Source organism: Pinus tabuliformis, chromosome Q (genome assembly GCF_031772625.1).
Source record: "Pinus tabuliformis cultivar Carrire ecotype Pingquan chromosome Q, CPIR1, whole genome shotgun sequence".
NCBI classification, from domain to species: Eukaryota; Viridiplantae; Streptophyta; class Pinopsida; order Pinales; family Pinaceae; genus Pinus; species Pinus tabuliformis.
Genome location: NC_142296.1, coordinates 1,196,674,665 through 1,196,683,354, shown reverse-complemented (window position 1 = coordinate 1,196,683,354; position 8,690 = coordinate 1,196,674,665).

The window sequence follows — 8,690 nt, the reverse complement described above, 5'->3', positions numbered from 1 at the left end:
CACCATGACTTTGGAATCTCCAAAAATTGATACTGGCTGTATGTTGACAAAAAAAACAAAAATTTAGAAGGCCTACAAGAGCCATTGCCTCAGCTTTACTGTTGGAGCCCATTCCCCCATTCCAATGGATGAGATATTGTACATTTTCATTCACTATGATCTGCACTCCACAACCATAGGAACCATTCTGCGCGGCTCCATCGAAATACGCTCTTGGAAGCATTGTGTGAGCCTGTGCATGTTCTTTAAGATTATCCTTTTTTTTCTTGTGAGTCTTTTCCGGTGAAGAGTCATAGAGGGATACAATATTAGTTAAAATTTCCATGAAAGGCTCTTTCCTGTTATTTAAGATAACATTGTTTCTCCATCTCCAAATGCTCCAGAAGGTGATAATAACTATCGGTCTCCAGGAATCCTTCTGCTGCTCCACCAAAGCAACGCTTCCTTTGTGGAAGCATGATAAATATGTGGGATTCCATAAATATTTTCCAGAGATTGCCATAATTGCTGAGTTCTTTGACAGTTTAAAAACATGTGATAGTTGCTTTCCTCAGCAGAATTGCAAATTAGACAGATACTTGGTCCATGCCATCCCCTCTTTTTCAAGTTTTCCCATGATAAATTTTTGTTGTGAAAAGTTAGCCATGAAAAATAAATCATTTTGGAAGGACATCCAGATTTCCAAAGAACAATTGGGAATATAGGACTGGGAAGAGTACCTTTTTGACCAATCATATTCTAATAAATGTCCTTAACACGAACTAGGTTAATACCTTTTGAATCCTTCAACATAAGAAAATCATATTCCGAAGAGCAGTATATGTCGTAGTTCCTCAGGCAGACTCTGATGCTCCTCCACTTTCGAGCTAAAGTATCTAGCATCTCCATATTGTCTGCCTCCTTCCATAGAGGGATCAGGCCCTGCCAATCTGAAATTAGTTTGTCCTAATAGAAAAAAACTTTCCTATGGAAAAATTTTATCAGTGCTTCAGGCATAATGATTTCCTCTAGACCGCTCATAAAATGATCTATTCCGATGAGGATCTTGCTACCAGATTGGAAGCACCATGCTAAATTCTTCAGGAAATAACCTTCTATCTTGCGGAAGCTCAACCATATTGCTAACCCATATGTGGAACCAATCCTTCCCAACCTGTACCAGTGTGAGATATCCTTACTGCCCATATATTTATTTTGAATTGTGTTACTCCATGGAGCCTCTCCATAAATCCCTCTCCATAATGAGTTACATAAAAGTGCCCTTCTGAAAGTTCGCAAGTCCAGCAGGCCCCATCCACTGAGGTTCTTCGGCAAAGAGATATCAAATAATTTGGATAGATGAAATTTCCTTTTTTCTGATTGGCCGCCCCATATAAAATTTGCAGTTAGCTTATTCATTTTTTGGATGATACTTGCAGGAAGAAAAAATAAATGAGTCGAGTATACTGTAGGTTGAGTTAGAACTGATTGAGTCAAGATCACTCTTCCTACCAATGATAGGCATTTGTATTCCCATACTGATATCTTTCTATAGTACCTATCTAGAATCCATTGCCAGTCCAATTTTGAGTATCCCTTTGCTTTTAGCTGGAACCCCAAGTATTTTATTCCATGCTTGATGGATTGCACTTCTATCCCAAACAGTGAGGATAACCATTCTACTGTTTCCAAATTGACATCATTATGGAAGATCACTGACTTTGATTTGTTTATTTGCAGTCCTGTGGCCTTTTGAAAGTTTTTTAGGATGTCATAAAAGCATAAAAAGTTGAGTCTACATAGCATTCCAAAAATAAGAATATCATCTACAAATAAGTTATGCGAGATGTAGTTGTTTCTGCATATTTTCAATGGGCGACACCTGTTTTCACTGACTGCCTTATTGATGTGGAGGCTTAACGAATTCATTGCCAAGATAAACAAAAAAGGCGATAGGGGTAGCCTTGGCAAAGACCTCTAGCAGCTAGAAAGTAAGAAGATGGAATCCCATTAACAATGATAGCATAGTTCACCTTCTCGACACATGCCATGATCCAGTTTATCATATTGGCTCTCAATCCAATCTTTGCAAGTAAGCACCTGATGAAACCCCAATCCAGGCAATCATATGCCTTGCGGAGATCAATTTTGAAAATAACAGCTTCACTTTTTTTAGTATGCATGGCAAACAGACTTTCTTGTGTGTTTGCAACAGCGTCCAATATATTTCTTCCCTTTAAAAAACCGTGTTGATCCTTTGTTAAGAACCTTGATAGAGTTTCTTTAATTCTTTCTGCAATAATTTTCGAAATGATTTTGAAAGAAATGTTACAAAGGGATATCGGTCTAAAATCTTGGAAGGATTCTGCTTCCCCTTTTTTTGGAATGAGTGCTATATGAGTGGAGGAAGTCATCTGATGTATGCTACCTGATATTCTGGATCCTTCTACCATCCTTAGCAAATCAGTTCTGATAAGATCATAAAAGTAAATGAAGAATTCAATCATCCAGGCATCTAGGCTTGGACATTTATCCCTTTTGAAAGATTTCATTGTTTCTAACAGCTCCTCCTCAGTTACTGGCTGGAAAAGGCGATCATTTAGTTCATCATCGAACATCTGTGGGAATAACTCAATGCCCCATAAATGTCTTGAAACCTGCAATCCTCAATTCTCTTATATTGATTTTCAAAATATCTCACATCATCATTTGAGATGTCATGTTGAGAGTATAGGAAACCCCCTTTTCCATCACTTATTTTCCATATAGAATTTTTTTTACGTCTGTAGCTCGCAAACTTGTGGAAGAATTTTGTATTGTTGTCCCCATCCTTAAGCCAGATCGCCCTACTCTTTAATCTCCAGAAGGCTTCCCCCTGTTCCATAATTTTTAATTTTTTCTTTTGAAGCTCTTTTATACATCATCTCATTTTGAAGGTGAGTAGATGAGCAGCCAGGAGTCCAAAGATGCTGTCCAATTCCATTTGTATTTCCTGGAGGTTTGTTCTATTCCTTTTCCTTTTCTTAAATTGCCATTCCTTAACTACCTTTCTAATGGACTTCAGCTTGTCCCTAAAGGTCAAAAAAGGGGGCATATTCTCTGTTGATGATAGCTCTTTCCAAGTTCTTATTATAACATCATTAAACTCTTATTATAACATCATTAAACTCTGGTTCTTCCAAACATGACCTGTTAAATTTAAATGAATAGCCTTTTCTAAATCCCTTTTCTCTCCAGCTTAGAAATATTGGTCTATGACCTGATATGAACACATTCCCAATTCTTGAGAAAGGCATGCCGAGTCTGTCAATTATACTAGCATGAAGGATAAATTTATCAAGTCTTTTGGCTATATAGGCCTCTTCAATCCTTCCATTTTCCCAAGTCAGAAGCATTTTGGGGGGGTTTATATCAACAAGATTCCTGCTTAGTAGCTCATATTTGATGTGATCTGCAAGGGGATCCTTTTTCCTGCTATTGCCCCATGTTTCATCTGAGTTTAAAGTGACATTTAGATCTCCTGCAATCATCAAAGATTCGATGTCAAAAATTTCTGAAGCAAATAATTTCTCCTAGAATGGCAATCTGTTTTTGTAAGGAGCATAAATATTCAGTATGTTGATCGGATAGTCTTTCCCTCTGATTTGTGCCGAGATGAGAATACCCGCCAAGCATCTGTATGCCTTTGCTTTGATCCAATCAGGATCCCATAAAACCGCCAGGCCCCCAGAAAGGCCATTTGCTTCCGAAGCGGTTATATACTAGGTGGGAAACATTTTCCTAAAGTAGGAAATAGATACATAAGTGTTATGCATGATTTCTTGGATTAATATGATTTAAATTATAATTTCATTTGAATATATTATAATTCCAATCGAATTTTATAATTTCATATAAATTTTGTATGTAATAATTAAATTTAAAATTTTATCTAAATAAATCATCACACAATTTCAATTTTATAATTTGATTTAAACTATTTTCATACTCTTAACTCTCTCCAATTATGAATAACTTACACATACTCTTGACTCTATATAACCATGAATATGCCATGATTGTGGAACTTGTTATTCGCATCTTGAAAGTCCCATGGCCTACCATACGCTTACGTGTCTGAGATGCAGGAGAATTATCATACTCTTAGGTGTTTGAGATGGAGGAGAATTGCCATACTCTTAGGTAGGTGTGTGAGATGAGGAGAATTACATTATTGAATCCCCGACAGGTTCAGTGTTAATGGGGAACGCCCGTTAATAATGGGAAAATTGTTCAAACTGTTCCATGTCACTCACGACTTACTTGTTATGGTCGGCAGAAGAGGCCGAACATGATAAGCTTGATTTCGGTAGATGTGTCTGGCTAAATAAAGTGTGAGGTTAATTGTCTTAATCGGAAGGGGGCGGCTAGATGTCGAGTCAAAAACTAAAACTAAATTTATTTTATTGTTTGAGGTTGAGGAGGATTGCGAAGGGTGACGCTAAAGGCAGGTAAACAAGCTTCTCAACTTTGCGTAATCTCATGCGGAGGACATCGACTGCTTTGAATTGTTCCAAAGTGTGCTTCGTTTGGGTCATCCTTAATTGGATTGTAGGTTCGGGTCGTCGCAGAGACCAGCAACAATTTTAGGTTTGCTACTGCTCCCTACAATGACCAAACCTGCAACAAACATGACGTCCAAGCACGACGCGAACCTACAATAAATTCATAATTTTTTATAGGTCCGGGTCACTGCAGTGATCTTAAATTCATATGACTGTTTGAGGTTGAGGAGGATTGCGAAGGGTGACGTCAACCGCAGGTAATGAAAATTATGTGGGTTGTCAACTTTGCGATCCATCGTGTGAAGAACATGGATGGCTTTGAATCGTTCAAACTGTTCTTCGTTCAGAACATTGTTAATCGGATTGCAGGTTCGGGTCATCGCAAGCAAAGTTAGCATGACCGGAACTTGCAACAAACTTGACATTCAAACACAACGACACAACGTACAATACAATAAACTTGACTTTCAAGCACAACAAGCCATGAAGCAGAACAAGCCATTCTTTATATATATCTGACGAGCGCAATTCCACGTACGATCTCAGGGTGGTTACTGTGCCACCCATCCACTATCCAAAGGTCGTGAAAAATATATTAAAAAAAACTTATTAAACATGCAACGTGCATTAATTTTCAAACTTGTAACTGTATTAGCGATCTGTCCACTCCATTAATTTTGAACTTATAACTGTATTAGCGTTTTGTCAACTCCATTTCCTAAGCGATGGCTATACATTCCATTGTTAAAAGTATGAAACTTATAATTGTATTAGCGTTTTGTCTACTCCATTTCCTAAATGGTGCCTATGCATCCCATTCTCAAAAGTATGTCGCTATCTTCACTAAAAAAATCGTTAAAATGTGCAAGTATTGCATTCTGTGGCTGTCCCTTATATTTTGAATTTCAAAAATTCAAATCTTCATGGTTTCGATCCATTCCCCTTCATTCTATCTATCCTGAGGTTGAGTTCGATTCATTTTCCTTCATTCCAACTTGAGGTTGAGCAAATCTGCAGATTACTAGCCATCATAGCCATCAGAAATTCGAAGCTTGGAAGGAATGTGGTTTCACGAGCCTGCCTCTCACTAAATTCGCTCTTTATTAGGATGGGTTGATGACTTCATTATCCAGCTGAAGGATTTCATCTCCATATGCAAAATAAGGTGGCTTTTCTAGAGCAGCCTATTAAATGTTTAATTTTATTACATTTTTCTAAAAAAATCTATCATATTTTGATTTTAATGGTTTATTACATTTTCATGCATTCGTACGTGATAATATATTGATTTATTGTACGATCACGTAGATCATTTGATCATTTGATAAAGCAGGGAAGGCATCAAATGATCATTTTAGAGATCATTTGGTTTTTTTTTATTTTAAAAACATGAGCAGTATCATGATGTGAATTTTTTATACTTATTATAGATTTATATTTATCAACATTTATGGCTATTTAATTTATAGGGTTGTGCGAGTTTTAATATATGCAATATTCAAGTTCAACAAATTTATCTCTATTTTATCAAATACAATTTAAATGATATTTCTATTTATATATATTTTCATTCCATTCAAATTTTAAATTTTAAGTATGGGCTCATTTTGGAAAAGAAGATTAACCTTTGTCTTGAAAGCCATGATAAAAGAGCTAAATGGAAAGTTGTATTTAGGAGACATCCCTAACCTATATACCATTTTTGTACTCTTATGATCATCAAAGGAATGTCGTAATAATAAGATTGGTCTCTTATGTTGCCTTCTTGACTTTAGAAAAGCTTTGTATGTTGTTCCTCAAGATAAGATTTGAAAGAGGCTAAAAGAGATAAGGGTTCCTCGTGATCTAAGGATTGTTGTGATTAGGCTATGTAAATATTATTTCCAAGCTTAGAATGACAGAGGGTTGGTCAAAAAAAATACATGCAATATCAGAGTTAAGCAAGGATGTCCCTTATCCCCTACGCTTTTTAGCATTTACTTTGATAAGCTAGAAGAGTGTTTGAAAACTGCAAGATGTGACAGCCCCAAATTATTCTTCTCTTTTATGAGGACAATATTGTTCATTTAGATAAGACCCATGACAATCTTGAAAAAAAACTTAGAATTCTTCAATATTATTACTCCAAGATGCGTAATCGTTAATAATGAAAAGAATAAAGTCATGTTAAACAAATCCAAAAAGATGAACTATCATAATTTCACTTATGATAATAAATACTTGGAGAAATTTTCTTCATACAAATATATGGCATTCAGAAAAGATGAACTATCATAATTTCACTTATGATAATAAATACTAGGAGAAATTTTCTTCATACAAATATCTGGGATTTGTCATTCATCATCAGCTCAACTGGGATTATAAAGGCTATAAAGCTTACTATGAGTTCGAAAACAATTTTAAGTTGATAGATCTTTGGGCATGGTGTAAAAACAAGTTGTTATTTTAGACTCTCATCAAGAGACTTGTTATTTTGTATAAATATGAGGTTTTGTGTTTCAATATGTCTAGAGAATCATGGAGGAATATTGAACTGATCCAAAAAGAATTTATAGCCTACAACCTTAAGATTAAAAGAAATACTCCCTACCTTATCCTCTCAATTGAAGATGACATTTCCCCCATTGAAAGCATGACTATGACTAGGTATCCCATGTATAATAAGAAGCTATACAACATGGAAGCCAAGAGGTTTCCTCAAATAATTTTTAACTCTAGCATAAACCCCTGCATCTGGCTCACGCGAGACTGGCATAAGGATGACCATTGATGGGTAAAGAAGGAGATCATCTTGCAAAATAAGCATAATATTAAAAATATTATTACTTTAAAATTTAAGAATAAGTTTTGGGATGATAAGGAGTTAGAGGGAAAAATGAATGCAAGGTATTATAAGGAGGTGAACAATCCCAATCTCAAAAATAAATTTATCTTTCTGTCTTGACAAGTGTTAAGAACAATATGAAGATTTCCAAAATAAGAATTAATTTTCATGCTCTGCAAAGTGAAATCAAGAGAGTTGGTCGATTCCCAAAACTCCTTGGGACAAGAGAGTTTGTCACCTTTGCTATACTATGTCGGTTGAAGATGAAAATCACTTCCTCCTGGATTGCCCTACTCTTACTCACATCCGATCTAATTTTCAAAATATTTGCCACACTAACAACCTTCTTAACTTATTAAATTAAAACCATGGAGACCTAGGAACTTTTCACTCTATTATTTTCAACCATAAAATTAAAATGTTAAAATAATTCAATTAATCTTTTACTTTCTTAAGGTTAAGTAGATAATATTAGTCTTAATAAACTTTAAGCAATATCATTATATTATAATTCTATTTAAATGCGATAATTCCATTAGACTTTTATAATTTGAATAGTTATAAAATTATTTTATTAATATTTTTTCTCAATATTTTATAATTTTATTCTTATAATTCATATAGAACTTTCCAAATTTAACCATTTCTAAGTACCATTTAAATTATATCCAAATTAAACAATTTCATTTTAATCTTATCATTTACATTTAGATTATAATATCATTTGAATGTATTACAACTTCATTCAAAATTTATAATTTCATATAAATTTTATTTATTATAATTTAAATTAAAGTCCAGAAATCTAACTTCACAACTTCTCTTTTTTTTTTTTTTTATCACAGAAATAAAACTTTAAATAATTTCAACCACTGCGTTCTTAAAATCCAATGGACCACATTGCTCTTAATAAATATTAATCATCATAATCATAATTTAAATTATAATTTTATGTAAATATATCTTAAATTTAAATTATATTCATTATAATATAAACTATAATTCAGTTAAAATAATTTTGGAAAAGCTTACTGGCTTTCCTTACCTACAATAAATATTTAATATATTAATTCATGTAGTTTCTAACAATAATATTCCTCCTTTAACCAGGGCGTTCTATGTGTGGGTGATAGTCAATATCTGAAAAATCGAATTCCCTTATTCTTCGAATTTATGGAAAAGCCACCATGGAAACGTATCCCTTATGGCATCAATTTAATATTGACTATACGATTTATAATGGTTTGCAAACACAGTTCATTTTAATTAAACAGTCATGCAAGGTTAGGTTCTATGCATGATGTGGCTTCATTCCATACGTGATTCCATCAACGTATTGT